The sequence below is a fragment of the Salmo salar genome, chromosome ssa23, assembly GCF_905237065.1.
Source record: "Salmo salar chromosome ssa23, Ssal_v3.1, whole genome shotgun sequence".
Taxonomy (NCBI): Eukaryota; Metazoa; Chordata; class Actinopteri; order Salmoniformes; family Salmonidae; genus Salmo; species Salmo salar.
The window spans coordinates 29950211-29971027 of record NC_059464.1 but is presented as its reverse complement, the minus strand read 5'-3'; the positions used below and the strand labels follow the sequence as shown (position 1 = coordinate 29971027).

At 39.6% G+C, this 20817-nt stretch overlaps 2 protein-coding genes across 3 annotated transcripts in view; one reads left to right on the top strand and one right to left on the bottom strand.

Annotated features, from left to right (window-relative positions):
• The window catches only part of LOC106584375 (DNA-binding protein RFX2), a 59321-nt gene extending 40682 nt beyond the window's left edge, over positions 1-18639 (bottom strand). For both annotated transcript variants that reach the window (XM_014169609.2, XM_014169610.2), the window contains exon 1: positions 18427-18639. The gene's annotated coding sequence lies outside the window, so the exon portion shown is untranslated. The remainder of the gene's footprint in view (positions 1-18426) is intronic.
• Positions 18640-19489: 850 nt separating this feature from the next.
• Positions 19490-20817, top strand: part of LOC106584374 (long-chain-fatty-acid--CoA ligase ACSBG2) — a 41454-nt gene continuing 40126 nt past the window's right edge. The window contains exon 1 of the mRNA XM_014169608.2: positions 19490-19671. The gene's annotated coding sequence lies outside the window, so the exon portion shown is untranslated. The remainder of the gene's footprint in view (positions 19672-20817) is intronic.

The window sequence follows — 20817 nt, the reverse complement described above, 5'->3', positions numbered from 1 at the left end:
AACGTGGTTAAAACTATCATTTGGATCTTATGGGTGAGCAGTCCTTGCATCCATAGCCCTGCCTATGAATTTGAGCGTGGTTACATTATTTATTTATTTATTTCACCTTTATTCCACCAGGTAGGCTAGTTGAGAACAAGTTCTCATTTACAACTGCGACCTGCGCAAGATAAAGCAAAGCAGTGTGACAAAAACAACAGAGTTACACATAAACAAACGTACAGTCAATAACACAATACAAAAATCTATGTACAGTGTGTGCAAATGTGGAAGAGTAGGGAGGTAAGGCAATAAATAGGCCATAGAGGCGAAATAATTACAATTTAGTACTAACACTGGAGTGATCGATGTGCAGATGATGATAGATTTATCTAGCCCCATTGCTCAACTTTTTACCAAAACAGTGTCAGGGTGCCCCGTTGTTGTTGTTTGAACTGCAGATTTCCCTTTTAAACAAGGCCACCATACCAGACACGGGCTCAACAAGGAAATAATTTACTGACTGATAACCACTCCCTATATATACACACAATTACTGCTATAAAAGCCACATCATTACACAGGATAATAATACACAAAGCTTTATCACATCTACCATAATCAAAGCAGATATGTAAACAGTAACACTGCTTGCTTGCTGCCTGTTAGATCAGTACTACACTGCCTGAAGCACGAATAGCTTAGTGTCCATTAACAGGCTGCTTTTAATACTGTTTGATTAGACAGTCATTAATCATTAGAGTCAAGCTAGTGGGTGGGCAACAGGTGCTGTTCAGCTCTGCTCAAACACCCCCAGCACTTTAAATTTCTGTATTTTTTCAAATCTGTTTTGACACAGAGAGTAGAGTTAGAGAGTGAGTGAATGAATGTAAAATGCATTGTGATTGCTTAGATTCTGGTGTCAAATTTCTTCAGAGCTACACACTAAATTAAAGACAGATGACAAATAATAAAATATGAACTATTAGGGCATGAGGACAATTAGTTGTGAGCAACACCATAACTAGGCTTATTAAAGGAAATTGTGAAACATGATTGTGAAGTACTATTTTTCACAACAATGGACATGAACCAGGATTTCCATTAGCAGGTAAAAGCCGGCTTTTGTCTGCTAATTTTTTTTTTAAAAAGCCGATATATAAAAATGGTGCAGGCCAATTGTCCGGGAGAAGAACAAAAAATCCCATTGTGAATTAATGTTTTTTAGCCTATGTACAGTACCAGTCAGAAGTTTGGACACACCTACTCTTTAAAGGGTTTTTCTTAATTTTTTACTATATTCTACATTGTGGAATAATAGTGAAGACATCAAAACAATTAAATAACACATATGGAATTATGTAGTAACCAAAAAAGTGTTAAACAAATCAAAATATATTTTATATTTGAGATTCTTCAAAGTAGCCACCCTTTGCCTTGACAGCTTTGCACAGCAAAAAACATGAGCAATGGACATTAGACTGGTGGAAATCTGTCCATTGGTCTGATGTGTACACATTTTTTACTTTTGGTTCCAACTGCTGTGTCTTTGTGAGATGCAGAGTAGGTGAACGGATGATCTCCGCATGTGTGGTTCCCACTGTGAACCATGGAGGAGGTGTGATGGTGTGGGGGTGCTTTGCTGGTGACACAGTCAGTTATTTATTTAGAATTCAAGGCACACTTAACCAGCATGGCTACCACAGCATTCTGCAGAGATACACCATCCCATCTGGTTTGCGCTTAGTGGGACAATCATTTGTTTTTCAATAGGACAATGACCCAAAACACATCTGCAGAGTGAAGGAAAAGCAGCCAACAAGAGCTCGGCATATGTGGGAACTCTTTCAAGACTGTTGGAAAAGCATTCCTCATGAAGCTGGTTGAGAGAATGCCAAGAGTGTGTAAAGCTGTCGTCAAGGCAAAGGGTGGCTACTTTGAAGAATCTAAAATATATAATATATTTTGATTTGTTATAACACTTTTTTGGTTACGACATGATTCCATATGTGTTATTTCATAGTTTTGATGTCTTCACTGCTACAGCATCTCAAACAGCAAATGCATAGGCAACGGAAGGCAGGCTTCATCAGCACATCACATGCCACTTTGCAATGAGCTGGAAGAAGTATGCATTTTGAAAACATATACTTAACTGTTTGAAACCTGAACATTTTACTACATATTATGAGGCATGTCTAACATGGCTTCAAAATAGCTTAACCAAAATCCGACCATGTCCGTGGAAGCAATTATTTTACATAAACTTTCTTTCATTGCCCAGTAGCCAATACTAACCATATTAGCAACCCAAGCTAGTTATTGCATATTAGACCTCCCCTCCTACATTTCTAATGGATATTTGGAACATATCATGGAACATTCACACGTAGCCTACTGCCTTGTGCGTATTGCTGTGTACTTATAATGCGAAGAAATAATAGTGCAACATTTTAAGCTAAAAGTTCTGGTCTGTCGCATCAGACACATTGCTTTGAAAAATAATAATAATGTAGCCTAGGCCTACTTGTTGTAGGAATTTGGGATCTATTGTCCCACAACTGTCTCAGAGTCTAGTCTGCATGGAATAAGCTATTTCTTTCTCAACAGGCTGACCAATAGAATAGCTACTTTCTACTATGGGGGATAGTAGATAGACATAGGCTAGTGATTTTGCTGTTCCTTACTCGTTAGCTGAGGAAAAGTAAATGTGGACAGTTATTCTAACATCTTCAAAGTGTGCGACAGAATTGGGTAATCGTTGTTGCATCCTCAACTTGCATGTTCTGTTAACGTGAATTACCATAATGTAAATGTGATTTCTGTCATTGTGAGCACCGTGGGTGGACGCCCTAATCAGGTTACGCACCCAATGCATATGGGTCCGGTAAATTTCTCAAATGTCTGGTAAATTAAAACGCCACCGGTCAAATGTCCGGCACCACATTTTCCTAACAGAAACCCTGGCATGGATTACCACAGCGCTGGTGTGCCACTGACATTTTCCACACAGGAGGATTCCAAAGACACTCCTGTCTAGATAAGTAATAAATAGCCTTATAGCCAAGTGGTGTCGATAATGTTGAAATTCTTCCGTTACTTTACGCTGGCATTTGTCAATCATTGTCTAAGCATTAATCACATAGGAACTCACGCAATATAAAGCTGTTTGAGGACACTGCCAAGTCCAGTCCTTCCCTGTGTAACCTCTTGAAACAGTCACAAACAGCCTCTGTCACTTTCAGCCACCTCTAGTCCCTCTCATATGTATTTGTCAGACAGGAGGCAAAATTAGCACCAGTCTGTAAGGGTCCAGAGTAGAATATAGACAGACAATCCTCCATTATTTGTCTATTCCTTGCATTATTCCTTGTGGCAAACTTGTAATACAAAAGCAAATAATCGCAGTACTCATTTAGCATTTTCTGAAAGAAGTTAAAGTGATGGTCCTGAGCTTTTGTATAAATTCAGCCATTTGTTTTAAAAGTAGTCCTCATGAGCCAAAACAGGTCTCCGAAAAATTGTGCACAATTGTATACAAAGTCATCCATTTTGTATGATATGCTACATTCTACAAAAAAAAGTATTACATTTTTTTTTTTTTTTGTAAAATGTGTATGATATGTTAAGAATTTTTAAGTGCTTAAGATCCCGGACTGCATCTTTGAAAACATTTTTTTTAATTTATTTAAAGCTCCAGCGGCCAGATGTTTCAAAAGGAAGGAATTTGTCCATGGGGTGTCAGTTGAGTTATAAATACACTGATAACAATCCCTGCAGTTATCTTTGGACTTCTTTCCTTAGCGTGGTTATTATGCACTGAAGGGGGGAGAGGGAGCAGTGGAGTGGGGTGGTGCAGGGACTCATAAACCTAGGCTTTGTCCTTTTAAGTTTTCATGCTTAAAGCTCAATTAAGTGGGTGCTTTGGAAGTGCGCCATGCGTTGGACTAGAGGAGGGAGGGAGTGCAGGCAGGCAGGCTGGTTAGATGGCTTTCTCGCCCAGCCACATTGAGTTGAGCCCCCCCGTGAAGGTTAAAAGCCACACAAATTCCCCACCAACTGCTATGAGCGGCAGAAACACTGCGGGAGCCCCGGCAAACCACTGCAGAACCCAACTGTGAATGGACTGCACTTTTTAACATAGACTTTCTCCTCACAACCCTGACACAACTTCACACACAAACCTTGAAAAAATGATCCCATCTTCACTCAAGCAACTCACAAATTAGCAACTTAGACAATTGTGTGAGCGGACCAATTTCCCTCTGTTAAAGATGCCCTATGCAGTAATCACTCCGCCATTTTCTGGTTACTAAAATTCAAATAGTTTGCTTAATTTCAGTTTATGTGACAAAACAAGCAATTATAGTGTAGAGAATCATTGTACCGTCTAAACCAAAAATATTGTATTTTCAGCTGGTGTACAAAACCGAAAGTAAAAAACACAAAAACTAAACATAAGAACGGGAACCAAAGAAATAGTGCACATAGAACAGATCTACCGCTTCTTAGACTTGCTTTCAATGAGAATGACAGTTCTATAACACACATTTCTATGTGAATTTGGTAGACCTCTTAAAAGGTAAGCGTGCAGTACTATAAACTTATACCTGCTATTTGGTATGAAAATCTGGACAACATTTAAACATCTGTCACTGACAAATCTAACTTAAACAGCGCTCAATCAGAGAAAAACACATACAGATGTTCAATTAAAAACAGGAGCCCACAGTCTTGGCTCTTGTTTGCACTGGCCCACATTGTTTGCAGAGCAACAACGGTTGCTAGTGGCAACACCGTCCACTCCCGTTTCCAGGGGCCTGTTGCTATGCAACCAACAGAATACTTCCCAAACCAAACAATGCCATCCCCCCAACTGATCCCTCTATCTCACACTAAGCAGAAACTTACAACAATAAATACGTAAGCTATTAATTTCAGACACCGGGGTGGAGACAGAGGGCAGACTCATTCCTGTGCCATGGAGAAGAAAGATTATATAAAAATGTTAAAAACGCCATGCTGGTTTCAACTGTTCTCTCTCTTTTATGCACTCAGTGGTCAAATGAAGGAGGAATGTTTAAATCATCAGAAAGGGAACAGCCAATCCTCGAAGCTTGGCTTACACCTCCACATTCCAAAAACAACAATTACTTTGAAAATCAAGCACAGATTACTTTTCCAACATGTATAATCCATGCAGCAGGAAGGAGACATAAGCACTTTGAGGAGAGCACTGCAACAGACTAGTCCGACTCAAGGGGCTTTTACTGCACATCGGAAGTTGAAACAACCAGGCAATAAAGCATGGACACTTGTCATTAAACTCCTGTCTATGGGGGACATTTGTGCACCACTTCTTTGTTCACCATATCCTGCCCCCACATCCAATTCCTAGCCTATTCCTTCAGTTATATAACAGATAAATGTACTTCAAAAGAGAAGCAACATGCTTTCCATAAGACTTTCTACTCTGAAAAGAGTTAAATCAATGTAATCTATATTGGGTAACCAATCTAATAGCCATCCCCATTGTAAGAAACCCAGGTTGGCTTCTTCTTGATTCTATAAAAAAAACATAACGATAGCACACAGATATGCACTCACAAAAAGCTAATTAAGATATGATAAGAGATTTCCACGATAGAGGCTGTTCTTCAAGCCTGTCTCATGAATTCATGGCTAATCCAATCAAAGCAGCTCTTGGGATCTGCAGATGGCGACGCTGGAGGGAGAGGAGGGGACGTGGCCAGCTATTAGATGAGAGGTGCCATTCAAGGGGCCGCTAAACCAGCCACTGATCCTGGATCCACTCTCTCCCCGATTCCACCTCTGGTCACAGCCCGTCGACACAGAGATGCCATCCGTTACCATGTGGAGCGCAGGCCTGACAGCCGGAGAATTATCAAACGGTTGCCAAGGAGACTGTGTTAACCCATACACCTCCCCCACCCCCACCTCTATAACCCTTTGCAGATTTCCTCCACCACCTCCCATCCCCATTCTACATCCCCTCCTAAGATGAATAACACTGTGTTAGAGAATAAGAAAGTACAGTTGTGAGGAGCAGTCACCCTGCTGGAAAACAAAGCAGATGGGCAGGGATGAATTAAGTGTCCTGAAGGTAATCTGTTGCATGTGGTTGTCTCTCTCTTTAATTATCATTTATCTCCTGTTTTTCCGGCGGGGGTGATGACAGAGTGGAGGAGGGAACATCAGTCTTTGTTGTCATGCCACCTTGTTGCCCATAGAGATAGAAAAACTGTTTGTGAAATGCAACTAAACTGTTCCAACGTGGCAGCTAGCATGGAGACGGTTTTATGTTTCACATCGATCACATCTGAAGGTGGCGATACAGCCTAGACAAAAGCAAATTGAAACATCACTAAATGATGCTCAATGTATATTTACCAAGTCAATGTCCGCAAGAAATACTGATTCTAATCATTTAGAATTTCCCATAAAATCCTTGCATGGCACCATGGACTTGGTGCTTTTATCAGAACAGACAAATGAAACCACAACCTAAGGCATTCCTATAATAATTAACTTATAATGCAAACATTAAAACAAATAAACTGCTTTGTAGCTCCCCATGTTGCCTATATTATATAGAGTTTGACAATGTTGAATATTTTACAAAATATCAAGACATTGTCTAGACCTACATAGTTTGACTCTACTGGGAATGGGTGAAGTGTGCACTGTAGACACACTCTTTTCAAGCATTCCAGAAAATCCATACCATCTGAGTGTCAAAGCAGAGGATGTCGGAACATCATGTTAAAATAATTATACACAGCAAGATGCAAAGCCCGTGGCAAAGTAAACTCCTAAAGCTACTCTGTCATGCAAAATGTTCTCTGCATTACGTGTGCTTTCTGTTAGAAATCTTTCTCTAATTTTTTACTACACTTGCTGGGCAGCTTTCCCTTTGTGTTTTAACACAAGGTTGTTTTTCTAGGTTTGAGTTTCAACTGCTAGGAAAGAGAAGACAACTTCCACTAGGCAGACTCAATCTCACAGCCACAAACATGACTCTAATCGTACTTCCACAGCAACCTCCCACCCTTAAAGGGGAAGGTGCACATTTTTGTCTCATCTGTGATATTATCTGAAATATTAGCATCCCAAAAATATTTTGGCTGATAAAAAAATCTGAGTGGCTGGTAGATTTTTTAAACTATCTTCTACTAAGCTAACATATGGAATTGTTTAAAGATGGTTATATCATGGACCATTTAAGCTATTCAATTTTAAATTTTAGGACCCCTTTAAGTATAGAATTATATATACAAAATATTATTTGGTAAAATATAGAATTTGCCCCTTTACTACTATAGAAACACATTGAATAACACAATAAATGTCAAGAAAGAAAGTAAAAAAATATAGAATAAGGTTTTAAAGTGTCTCTTATATCTAGGAGATATAAGCAAGCTCAGCAAATATTTTTGGACACATATTTAACCCCTTATTTTTGTTGGCACAAAACTACCTCCATACTTCCATTAATTTGTATGGGTTACCTTCAGATGAGTCCCGTGACACTAGTGGGGGTCGTAGAGCACACCATCGTGTTTGTGAGTCTCACCTTTCCATAGAGTGGTCATAATAGTTAGCAGGCCAAACCATTCAGACGCTAGACATTTTTGTGAGAAGACCGATTTTCGGGATGTCTCCTGGTGTGACAAACTTTCCATCGGAGATGTTGAAGAGTAACATAGGCGGATGCGGGGGACTGATGCAAAAAAAATATATCTCTATCTTAAATTGACAGATTTTTATGTGGATGTTTTGTATTATGTTCATTAGGTTGATGCATGGGTGCGTCAATAGACTCTTAAGGATTATGATTAATTACAATACTCTAAATGTGATTTTGAGCACCGTGGGTGGATGCCCTAATGCATTACACACCCAATGTTACACACCCAATTCATATAGATGTCTGGTACATTTCTCAAATGTCCGTTAAATTAAAGTCTTGCCGGTCACGTTGACCAGTGCCAAAACAGAAACCCTGGTTTGGACTAAAGCTAAGCCCAATGAGCCTTAACCCACTTCATGTTCTTAGTCATCGATTGTTTTGGTTAAATGTGATCCGTCTATGATGATACCATGCAACAGGTCATGTTTTTCTTTTTAAAACACAAGGACAGTCTCACTTCAGTAGTCTTTCGTTTTAAGTAAATTAAACCAACTTTTATGCCTGTGCGCAGCGCTTCTAAAAATGAATAATTCACTGGTCGTGTCTACTCGACACTTACAGTACTAGTCAAAAGTTTGGATACACCTACTCATTCAAGGGTTTTTCTTTATTTTTTACATTGTAGAATAATAGTGAAGACATCAAAACTATGAAATAACACAGATGGAATCATATAATAGGAGGCAATATGTTTCTAGCGTGTGAGGAACGTGTTTGCTGGCCTCATAAATGCTAGCCAGCAAGCTAATATTTAGAAAGCATAACTCTAGCCAAACCGAAAAATAATCTAAGTCATTTGCAATCCCTTTATCGTTGCTTGCTGGCTAACAACAGAGGATAGCTGGCTACTTTGCTACAGAAGTTAGCTACTGCCATCAGTTGTTGTGTCATCATATTCCACCATTTCTAGAATGCCTACTGGTATTTGAATATAGCGCGTGAACGGACACAATGTGGACATGGTGCACACATTTAAATGTAAATGTAGACACGTGACATGTTTGGAATTCTATGATCAGAACTCCATTATCAGAATACAAATGCTGCATGAACTGTCAAGTCTAGACACGGCCACTCAGTTCTTCACGTGTGCACAGCCCCCAGCCAGGCAGTGTTGCAGCGCGAGGTAGAATAGGCTATATAGGATTCATAGTTCTTTGACTTTGTGCGATTAAATTTACCAGCTATGAAACAAACCGGCGGATATACTTCGAAAACAGCTACTGCAGTATTTGTTTTACTATAAATGTGATCATACGTGACTATTTTTATTCACAAATGCAAGTGAAATGTTCGCAATGTGGAACCCTGACCACTCGCCAATGTGGCTGGTGAAATAGACAACATCTTACCCGCCAATGCCAAAATCTACCCGCATTTGGCAGGCGGGGGGTGTTAATTTTAGACCATGTGTGTGATATACGTGGCTTATTGATAACAACTCTGTTTCCTACTATAGGCAGTTGGCTGCCTAGTGATTGCAACATTGTAACTTGCTGATGTGAATAGTTGCCAACGATATTTCGTTTCCAAGTGCTACTGAACAAGCTCAACTGAAATGCACCAATTGCGCATGATACACATCATTACTCTACTCTAGTCTATCGATCTATTCCAAATCTTTATACTATATATGACACAGGGGTGGCATACGTTGATCTTGCCTAGGGCGGCAGCAGAACTGCTTGAACCCGGGACTGACTAACACAATAATTTGCCTCTAATTTACTAGACCTTGTACCACTCAAAGTAAGCAGCTGCTGTTAGGAAGTCAAAACTGTCCAACTCCTTGGAGCAGCTTGTGAATCGCATCAGTCTTGTTACTTTGTCCTCAAGAAGGCGTGATCTTGAGGCTGTTTTGGAGAAAGAATCCCCTCTCGACGGGCACACTGGAATCGTGGATAATCAACACAATCGTCGCCAATTTTGTCTAGTCGGGGTACTTAGCTGAAGTCCCTTATGTGGAACATTTGCGTGAGTAAAAGTAGAAACACACTCACCTCACACTAATTTCCAAGCAGCTTGAGGATTTATTAACATATAAAGTATATTTGCCTTTGAAGTCGGAGCACATTGACTGGTACTTCCATCAGTGAATTAAAAGCATTATTTTGCCATGGATTTTCACCGCCCAAACAATTTGGTCGGCAACAAATTTAGCGGCTTTTCAATTATTATTTTGTTTTGGGGGGGGGGGGGCAAAGCCAGCATATACTGGCTAACGGAAACCCTGGTCCAGACTTTCCCTAAACTGTAGGAGGAACTGCTTTAGCATCCAAAATCATGCTCTGGACTCACTAACGTGTTAACCTGGTCCTGAAATCCAAGCCCATATCCATAGGCTGATTAATCTTGCAGCTGTAATTTCAGAAAATATTTAATTCAAGGGTTTATGGATAACTCATAATGAACATCAGGCTCAGAGAAATTCAGTGTCTCTGCTGCTTTGCAAGTTCGCTATCACAGTAAGCCATGGACTATGACTTTTCATAATCACATCCCGGGCATATCTAAATATAAACCCACATTAGCTCCCGGTCGAGATGTGCATATTATCTTTTCATTTTCAAACACTAAAGTGTGCAAGCGGTAACTGCCTGTAGAAGAAAGGCTGAGAGCAGTCAAACAGACAAAGCGTATTTCAGATCTCTTTTCAGTTGCTCTTCTGCAGGGGTGAATAATTTTTTCCAGACAGAGAGATACCGGAGAGATGACCTCAGTAGATGGCAGAGGTAGTGCTCCAGCTATCATCCTGGCCTCTGAACCAAAGTAGCAGGTTTTATCTCACAAGAGGAATCTGCATTTCCTTGGCAGGGGATTCACTCCATGCAGACATGACACACAGCAATTGATCATACGATTTCACAAGCAATACATTAAACAAACCAATGAGTCACCCAGTAAATCGTTTCCCCATTAAAACGTAGAAATGGTTTATCATGCAATGGATAGTATGCTGACCACTTCTACTAGCTAACAGATAGGACTCAACCAACCTGTTTTATCATTACAATACAACATCACAAGGTCACCATCTCTGTGACTGCTAAGTGGCAGCAAGGTTCAAGATAATCTATTAATTCAGCTAACACACCAAGATCTAACAGCAATATGATGGGTCTCTTTCTGAGTTGGTATTAAGAGCTTATTAGTAGTACATTTACATTTACGTCATTTAGCAGACGCTCTTATCCAGAAGATATTACAGATGGGTGTTGGTTACTACATCTCCATGACAACATGATTGTATCTGATATCAGTCAATGTCAATTTCTCAATAAATAAAGCATTTCAAATAGTTAACATAGTCTTACTGGCTGTTGTGTCAGAGGGTAAAGGAACTTTTTGGATGGCTTGTCAAGGTAATGTGATTCATGGGTTCATGTTGAATTGAGGAAGAAAAATGCTACAATGTGTCTGGTGGACAATTTGAGGTGTGCTTTCAGCTAGGGCTGTTACGGTGACCGTATTACCGCCACACCGGCAGTCACAGGTCATGATGGCAGTCAAATTCCACGTGACCGTTTAGTCACGGTAATTAGGCTTCTCCTAACCTGTTGCTGCTGATGGTCATTAGTAACCTACCAAACTTGCTAACTGCCTGGTACCCAGCACTCTATTGTCCCTCTAATCACTCTGACATCAATGCAAATATAATTGAAAATCTAATCAAACACTTCATGAGAGCCCATGAGCTAATGTTGCGCAACATTTCTATAGGCTATGCAATTGCGTGAGAAAACAACGTTTTGATGGCCTTTATTAAAAAGAGGAGGATCCCATCAGCTTTCTATTGGCTCGGCCTACTATATTTATTTCTCAACTTTCCCAATATTAAACATATTGCTTCTCTTCACAACAGGAGTATAGCCTACCTGGTTGGCATGAAAATGAACCATGGGAAAGCGTCCTCCATTCGCTATTTAAGTGCATAGATGACAATAGATTATATTTATTTCCCATCCCCCTGTTTCGAGACAGGTGCATGATAATGGTCCATTCTAAATCCAAACAAATTTCACACATCTATTATTTAGTATATTTAAAGACAAAATTAAATCATGATTAGTCTGATGGGTGACAATATTAGCCTATCATTTTGAATGACATTATCACTTGTGAATGATGCCCAGCTTGTATGCAATACACCTCATGTAGCCTAGCCCATAGGCCTATATGTTTTGTATCACAACTAAAGTGGCAAAATAACTTCTTAAAATTAAGCACATTAATCCGCTTTACAACAGATGTAGAACCTAACTGGCATACATACTAGCATGAGTTCCAAGTTTGGGGAAGATCCTTTTCACCATAAAAAAAAAATGCTCCTTTGTAATAAAAGCCTTACATGCATAAAAGCATTTTCGGTCACTTTTGAGAATGGTGTTTTCCCGCTAATTGATTGCATTTTGGAACATTTGCACTTATAGCCTACAGCCATGTGTGCACTGCTGCGCTTATAATGTGAAGAAATAGCCTAATAGTTTATCAACATTTTAAGATAAACGTTCTGATCGGTTGCGTCAGCCTCATTGCTTTTAAACGTTTTTTTGATCCGAATGGTATTAATTTGGGATCTATCGCATCCCACAACTGTTCCAGACTATGTTTGGAATATTTATCTTGCACAGAATAGGTCAACCTTTGTACTATGGGGGATAGTAGATTGACATAGGCTAGTGCTTTTGCTGTTCGTTAGGCTTACTCATCTTGTTGGCTGACAAAAAGTAAATGTGGACAGTTCTTCCAACATCTTCAATAGGCGCCTAAGAATTCGATAAGGACGTGCGCAGTTGCGTCCCCGATGTGTCCGTCTTCACTTGTAGCCTGTGAGAAGGACCCGATCACGTGACGGGCATTGGCTAATAAGAATTGAGCTATCTGAGAGAGCCATGTGAGTGAAAGGTGATTCAGAACATGCAGCCGGGAGAAGAGAATTATAATTATTATATTCAGCCCAAGGGCACAACGGCCACTGGTTGCAAAAGGCATGGATTTTTTTAGGGGGCATTACGGCCACACAAAGGGGATGCTGCCGGGAAATTCGGGGCAATATCAAGTGCTTGTCAAAATGTGAATGAGAGACTGATGCAGAGAGAGACTGTGCAGCCCGCGCAAAAAAAAACAAAGCAGAGCTCATGCCTTTCATGCAAAAAAAAAATCTAAAAATCATTAGAGGCATCATGCAGCCTTAGAATGTATTAAAAGTCAAAACATATAGCCCAGCGTTTGTATCACAACTAAAGTTGCATAAATAACTCTAAATTAAGCAAACAGGACCTGTTTCTTTGTTAACCGTTCATCACAGAATAGCCGCATGTGCGCACTCCCTCAAATAATTTGGGGAAAATATATTTTCAATTTTATTCAGCTTTGTTCAATTGTATTCTTCATACAATAAAATATTGCAATGCAATTCTAAGCTAAATGAACTAATGTAGCCCACAGCCATTTGGCATAGCCAGATCAGGGCCTAACATAAGGACAACTCAGAGTATGCTATTCTGTTCTTCTGAAATAGACAACATTTTATTCATATCATGTTTCTTTCGACGTGTATAAAATAAATAATTTATTGTGATGGTGTAGGCTATATTAAATGGATATATTGGACTTTTTTAAATGTAGATGTTCCATCAGTGGCTTGTAGGCTATAGGTGGAAGCCAGGAGATGCTAAATGTGTTTATGTTAATTAACGGTCAATTACCGTGACACCGGAAGTTATTTGCTTGACAATCACCGTCTGACAAAATTTCATGACCACCACAGCCCACTTTCAGCCCTAAACCCAGGAAGCCTTACACCTGCGAGCCTCCTCTGCCCCTGTTCCTTGTCAAATCATCTTATTAAATGGCTTCTGAAGTGCAGCCCTGCAGACAAACGCAGACCTCAAAGAAACAGTAAGTAGCCTGCTTACAAATCTAAGCAAATCTCTTCTCAATGGACAGTTATTATTTTAAAGCAAGTTCATGGTTATACTTGTTATAATATATGCCAATTATCAGACGCATTTATCTAAAGGCGATGTACAGTAATGCGTGCATACTTGTTGCTTTTTTAACATGAGAAATTAAAACGTCGACATAAAAATAAATATTTTGACTAAGGAAAATTTCACAAAAGAAAAGAACTAGAGAGAGAAAGTGGAGAGGGTTGGGGGAGGTCTACTGTCCCACGCTGAAAAAAGTTGAGGGGGGGGGGACATCATTGTGATGCAAATGTGAGAACTCCTTCTGCTGTTTGTGGCAGTTGTGTAGCTATGATACAAACCAGGTGGAATGTAAAGAATGCCCCTGGTGACGTGAGTGAAAACAACTGAAAAACATTTCATTTCACAACAAGTTTTAACCTGTTGCTACTGAGAGCCAATCATGGGCAACTTTTTTTTGTACCTGGTGAGACTTTCTCAGTAGCTTGGAGACAAAAGCCTACTTTGTGATTTCCAAACTGCACAACCTGTGTCGACAACTTAACACTGTCTGCAAGACAAAACAGATTTACTGCACACAGACACTTGAGATTAAAGAATTTCCCTTGTTGGTTTTTTTTAACCAGTGGTGGCTGAGTTAACAGAGTTAACTGTAATAACAGAGGAAAAACTGCCCCTTTCTTATGTAGAAAACCGCCACACTATTACTTCCCATGTACACATTAACAACTCCCAAAAGGTATTCATCTTCTGTGTGCCTCTGCTCTGTTCAGTGAATTCATGACATTTCTGACTGGAGGTTTGGCAAATCTCATTAAAATTTGAGTTAATGTCAGATAATCAAATGTACAGAGACCAGATGGCTCAGTAAGCACAGCAAGGACGAATTCCAATTTTAAATTCTCTTGGATCTTAACACCATAACTGTAAAAACAACAGTGATGACATCTACATAAATTAGGCACACTGCTGCTAGTGCGCCAAATATTGGCTTTTAAAATAGGATGCGAATCAAATGTTACAAAAATAATTGAATGGCTGATAACTCCAGTGTCCAAAAAATGGGCCATCAGCACCACACATTGATTGAGTTCTGGCAAATGCTCCAGCAGTGAACCATTGCCTGCAATCGAGATTAGCCTACTCTGTCGTGATGACAATTCTTTGAAAGAATTTAGTTCTTATGTTAACGTTGTTAATTTGCGACATGCAGAATTGCTTCTATAAAGTGGTCTGAGTTTGTGCAGACTCTCAATAACAGGCAGCGATTGGCCGGGTATTAGACTGAGCGCCTCTCCTCGGGGCTGGACCTCATCCAGATTAGCTAAATACAGCATGAACACATACACAGTGGACATTTGACCCCCCCCCCCCCATCCACCCACAGGGACCAATGCAGCTGTCCATTTGAGAGCTGCATTGTACCAGGGACTCGTCCCTTAAAACCTCAATATGGTATAGGGTTACTGTGGACACTGCTAAAACAATCACAAAAGCAATGCCAAGGTGGATACTTAGGACAGGGGTCCATAGGAAGAGTACAGACAGGACTAAACCTGGACCACAGGCAGCAGTGGTGAATCACAGGTCACAGTGGCATTCATCGCTGGGAGGCACCGAAGCATGACCACAATCACAGGCTGCAGGCTGTGTCAATAATGAAGCCACTGGCAGACCAAAAGAAAATATATGTTGAAAGTTATCCAGTAAACTCAAACAGCATGTATTCTTTCAACTGATCCAAACGGTTTTTGTTGTTGCTTGAGCAGGCCTTAAAAAGGTTTTTGATGTTTGTTGATTAAGAAGGCAACTCAAGAGGAAACATATCATTTTCAGTGGAGCACAAGAAAGACCCACCTCCCAAAACACAATCAGTACAAAACCTCAGAATGGGTTTAACTAGTCAGTACCAGCTTCTTTCCATTCCATATTACTCTCCTCTATTGAGCACCTTTTCCACTTGACCTGCCTCTGCAAGCCAAAACTATGTACGCCCGCCACATCCAGGGAGATGAAAATAACCTGATTAAAAACACTGACTTTTAAAAGAATAACACGTTACCCCTTGGCCCACCCCATCCACTCTCTTTCCATGACTTTGGGTGTATTTATATATCAAGTTGCCATGTAAACATAACAGCAGCATGATCAGATTCTGGCTGCATGGACGTTCAGGGACATTATTTCTTTGTAGACCAATCAAAGCTAGATTCTTTCAGAAGTAGGCTACTTTGTCAAAACAAGTGCAGTAATCCCTTAAACATTGATTTTATCCTTACTCAAGATCAGGGTGTATTAGTAAAATAAGGATTAGACTGAAAGAAACTTCATTTTGAAGGAAACTTTATGAGCACAGTCCCTATAGGCCTATTTAGTGGAGTAGCAGGCTAACAACCTTCAACAAAAGACCCATTAACAGATGGCACTCAAAAAGCCACCATCAACCTAACTCTCATAAATATACTGGCTGGCTAATGAAAATACACAAAATATACTCCCCATTTCAGATAAAAGGAAACAGGTATTGGGCTTCATTAATAATACATCTCAACATGAATCATTCAGTTCTCTGCCTGGGGAGAGGCATCCTATGTGGAAGTGCACCTGTGATGGTGTATTCCATTACCAGAAAACAGATATTTTAATTAAAATAGTCAATTAAAAGAGTGCATTTTTATGCCACAACGATTATTAAGAACTGTTGCCACTACAGCAAACAAGTCTCACAAAGGAGCGTCTGACAGCTGTCATTAGATCAGGATGAACTCAGTGGGGACTAAAAACCCCAAAAACAAATAATTGAAAGGCACTGCATATAAATTGTCTGTGGAGACAAATTATTAGACAAGAAATTAATGCAATATCAGAGTAGAGAGAAGGGCTTCGCTGTAGTCATTGCATTAACCACTTCCGTGCCTATTATTCTCATGGTTTTCACTGGTATGGGCATTCGGCTCTAAAGATAATTATATAGCGCAGCACACCTAATGAGAACTGACACCTGGACAATATTTTTTTTTATTTAACTAGACAAGTCAGTTAAGAACAAATTCTTATTTACAATGACGACCTTGTTCAGGGGCAGAAAGACAGATTGGGGATTCAATCCAGCAACCTTTCGGTTACTGGCCCAACGCTCTAACCACTAGGCTACCTGCCGCCCCAAAATGTCACTATCTTGGATAGAACTCATCAACTGCCCTGGCTCTGTTGAACAAGTGTAACATCACCGTGGTGAATGGTGATGAACTGTTCCTAGAAAATTGGACTGAGGTCAAACAAGCAGAGTCAAGCTGGTAAAGTCAATGTCTCCTGAAGTCCATCTGATTTTTGAAGTGTTTTTTTTTGTTGATCTGGGGCACAGTTTAGGGTTCCACATTCAGCTGAATGGTATAATAAATAATACGTCCATTTGTTTCAAAGGTGTGATAATGTCTCAAATTTCACATGAGATAACTATATTAAACCACTCAAAATAATTTAGCCACTATTTAGAAAGGAACCACTGAGGAGGAATAACTATCATAGCACCACCTAGCTGTTACATCTTTTTGGTAATCGTAGGTGTAGAAAATAGGGAAATATGTGTAGTTAGCTAAGAATATGATTAGGTGATTGCATTACTATTGGTTATTAACGTGTTATAGCAGAATTACTATTTGCCTTGGCTTAGCCTACTTACAGCTGTCCAATCAGCTTTTACACAGCCTCCTACTAAAATAAAAAAGCATGCCAAATAAACTGTTCCATCAATGCACCCCTTTCCCAAAACGAGATCGACACGACAGTGGCACCCTGAATTTGATGTAACCAGTAAGCTGGCAAGCTTTCCGTTTGTTGTTGTGTAACAGGATAGGTAATAAACATAGCCAGCAAATAACGACTACTCACTGTTAGTGAGCTATTGGAGATGAGCTCGCGCCACTGTTCCATGTTTAAAAAGTAGAACGAGTAACGACTGATTATTTAATTCAGCTAACACGTTGAAATTTAACAGCACTATTATGGGTCTCTTCATGAGTTAATATTAATAACGTATATCAAAGTTAGTAATCAGATATTAGAGATGGGTTTTTAGTAATAACATAATAATTGTCCGCCCAATTTTGGAATAGCTAGGCTTACCTATTTAAGGTAGACTAATGCTTATGTTACCTGACCCAGCTGGCAGCTAGCTAATGTTGGCTAACTCGGTTGGCTGTGCGATAAACAGTTGGTACAGTAGGTGAATGAATTTGGTGTGTACCATGAATAATCGAACTAACTTAGCTAAATTGAGTTAGGCAACATTTCAGCAAGTTGTCAGTCACATCCACAAAGTAAAATTCTACAAAATATGAATGTTATGAGCTCTTTTAGCTAACGTTAGCTAGCTACTGTACAACTTGTAGCTAACTAGCTTGGCAGCTTCAGAGCAGGCATATGATAGCAGAATAAACCGACAATTACATTCTGCTCACAACCTGGCACAAGGTTTAAACCCATGTATAAAAATTGAAAAATGTGTACAAATATGGAACTAACTTAGCTAAATAGTTAGCAATACGATAGTTCACTTTCTGGTAAACTTATAGAAATGGCAGACAAGCAATCGCGTTGAATGGAGTAAACGACGTTAGCTTAGCTAACTGGCTAGTTAACGTTAGGTAGCTGCTTGACAGAAGATTCGTGGGGTGGATGTGACGAAGGGAAAGTAACGTTATCTACTAGGGTATGAAAGAGAGATTGGTGTGCATTCAATACCACAGTATCATTATCCCAAATTAGAATGAATGTATCGTCTCAACTCCGTAAAGATATATTCACCTTTGCCTTGTATAAGTTCTGCCCTGGCTGTGCTCTCTTTCCCCTCTCTCACTTGCTCGTTGAGTTCCAGTTGCTTCTGCTGCTGCTGTTGCTGAGTGTTGCACCCGTTGGTAAGTAACTGTCTCCACGGCTACAGTCACTATGGCGTGCGGGGGTCTCGAGGCAACTGTTGCTACCCTCTCCTTCATACGTCAGTGGCAAAAAAAATAAAAAAAAAATGAGGGTTGGAATAGTGCATTGACTCCGCCCACTAAGGCAATCGACCACTAGACCACTAGAGGGCGCTCTGACCTTATTAATCTCTGGTAAAGCCACACACGTTTACATTTGGTCACGAATTTGAGATGTATGTGTGAAGGATCCAGCAAACTGCAGATTTGTGCCATTTGTTTCTTGCAACAATTCACCTAATTTATAAAACATGTATGGTAATTCATTCATTGGGTAATGCCAGAGCTAGAGAGTAGAAGTGTATACCACAAGAAAGTTAATGTGCAGCTATTGATGTCAAATCAAATTTTATTGGTCACATTAGCAGATGTTGACGCGAGTGTAGCGAAATGTTTGTGCTTCTAGTTCCAACAGTGCAGTAATATCTAACAAGTAATCTAACAATTCCCCAACAACTACCTAATATACACAAATCTAAAGCGATGAATGAGAATATGTACATATAAAGGGGTGAATGAGAATATGTACATATATGTACATATAAGTATATGGATGAGCGAATGATGTCAATGAATTCTGAAGAAAAAAGCATCTATTGCTTAAAGGTCACCACAAAAAAAGAATCATCAATAATGCTGTTATCAGTAATGTGTGTGATAAATATTTTAACCTTGTCAGCTCGGATACTTTAGAAGTAATTTCAAGATAATATAACAAATATAATAAAACACATTTGGAACACGTGTATCAATATTATGAGCACAACGTCATCCCCTGGGTGTGGTGGATGTAAAAGGTTTTATCGCCACTATTAATTTTTCTACTAATAGGGAAATTATTTCAAATGATAAATTGATCTTTTAAATCAGATTACAAATCTTTCAGTTTCAAATGACATGACCAAATGAAACTCCGCCACGTCACATTCTCCTCACAAAGAATCAGTACGCGCACACTTGAAGCTCAGGGCAAGTGAAGTTCAAGTGTCTGTATTCCCTAATCAACAACTTCAGCGTCAAAGATTGCAACGCTGAAGTTACCAGCAGGAAAAAGGTTGATTGTTTTGTATTGACGGTAAGGGCTAACATTATCAAACATTTTTTTTGGTTGAAAAAACAAGTTAACTAACGATATCGGTGTTGAACGCGTGATGCTGACTCAGAAATTGTGTAGCGAACGTTACTATAGCTGGCTAGTTTACCAGGCGGTAGTTACAGATAGAGAGGAGTTATAATTTTTGTTCACGATGATGCTCTTAATTGAAATGGAATATCTTAATTGAAACGGGGATATTTAAACTTTGAAGCTAATTTGGTTAACCTTAGTTACAATTAGCCATTGCTCTAGGTGACGTTACTTTTGTTTTCACGCGACGGCTGGCTTGACAGCCTTTGCTAACGCTTGCTAATCAACTAGGTACCGGCAGAAGAGATATTCGAGGAATTTAAATTCTGTCTTTGCCGGTAGTTCGGCCAACAGCGAGTAGATGCGTGTCATTCTATGTCGAACTCAGTGTTGGGAAGCTACTCTGAAAATGTATAGTTGACCAAGCAATCAATTACTTCACACTGGAAGTTAAGCTTCATTAAAGCTACCCTTAACAAAACTATAGTTTACTTAACTAAAGTTACTTTGAAAGTAGTTCACTACACCCAAACTACTTCGTGAGAAATGATCATATCTAAGTCTGAAATATAATAGATTGCATGAATTGAACACTCTTGAATCGGATGTTAACCGAAGTAAAAAGTCATTTAACTACTGAAAACTCTACCAAGAGTTGAATTTAGGTCAACTACCACCAAGTTACTGTGAAATTTAGTTACATTTCTAGTTGGATCTAAATGTAGTTCACTCAACACTGCAAACTAGTTGCTTTCAGTTTATAAAACCTAACATTTTTTATCCAGGGCCAGTGTAATAAGTGGGCATTAGGGGGCCTGGCCTCCCCTACCGTATTTAAATATTGGTCATTTATTTACATGACAGAGAAGGGCACAGACAGAAAGAATCATCAATCGCACATAATGCATCTGAGCGATCGAAACAGCGCCCCTCTGTCTCAGTATGTGTAGGTCATGTGTGATGCTGTCTGGCCAAAAAGAGTGGCATGTCGTACTCTTGGTCATCAGATACATGGGCTACATATAGTTCCAACCCTGTTCCTGGAGAGCTACTGTCCTGTAGGTTTTCACTCCAACCCCACTCTAGCGCACCTGA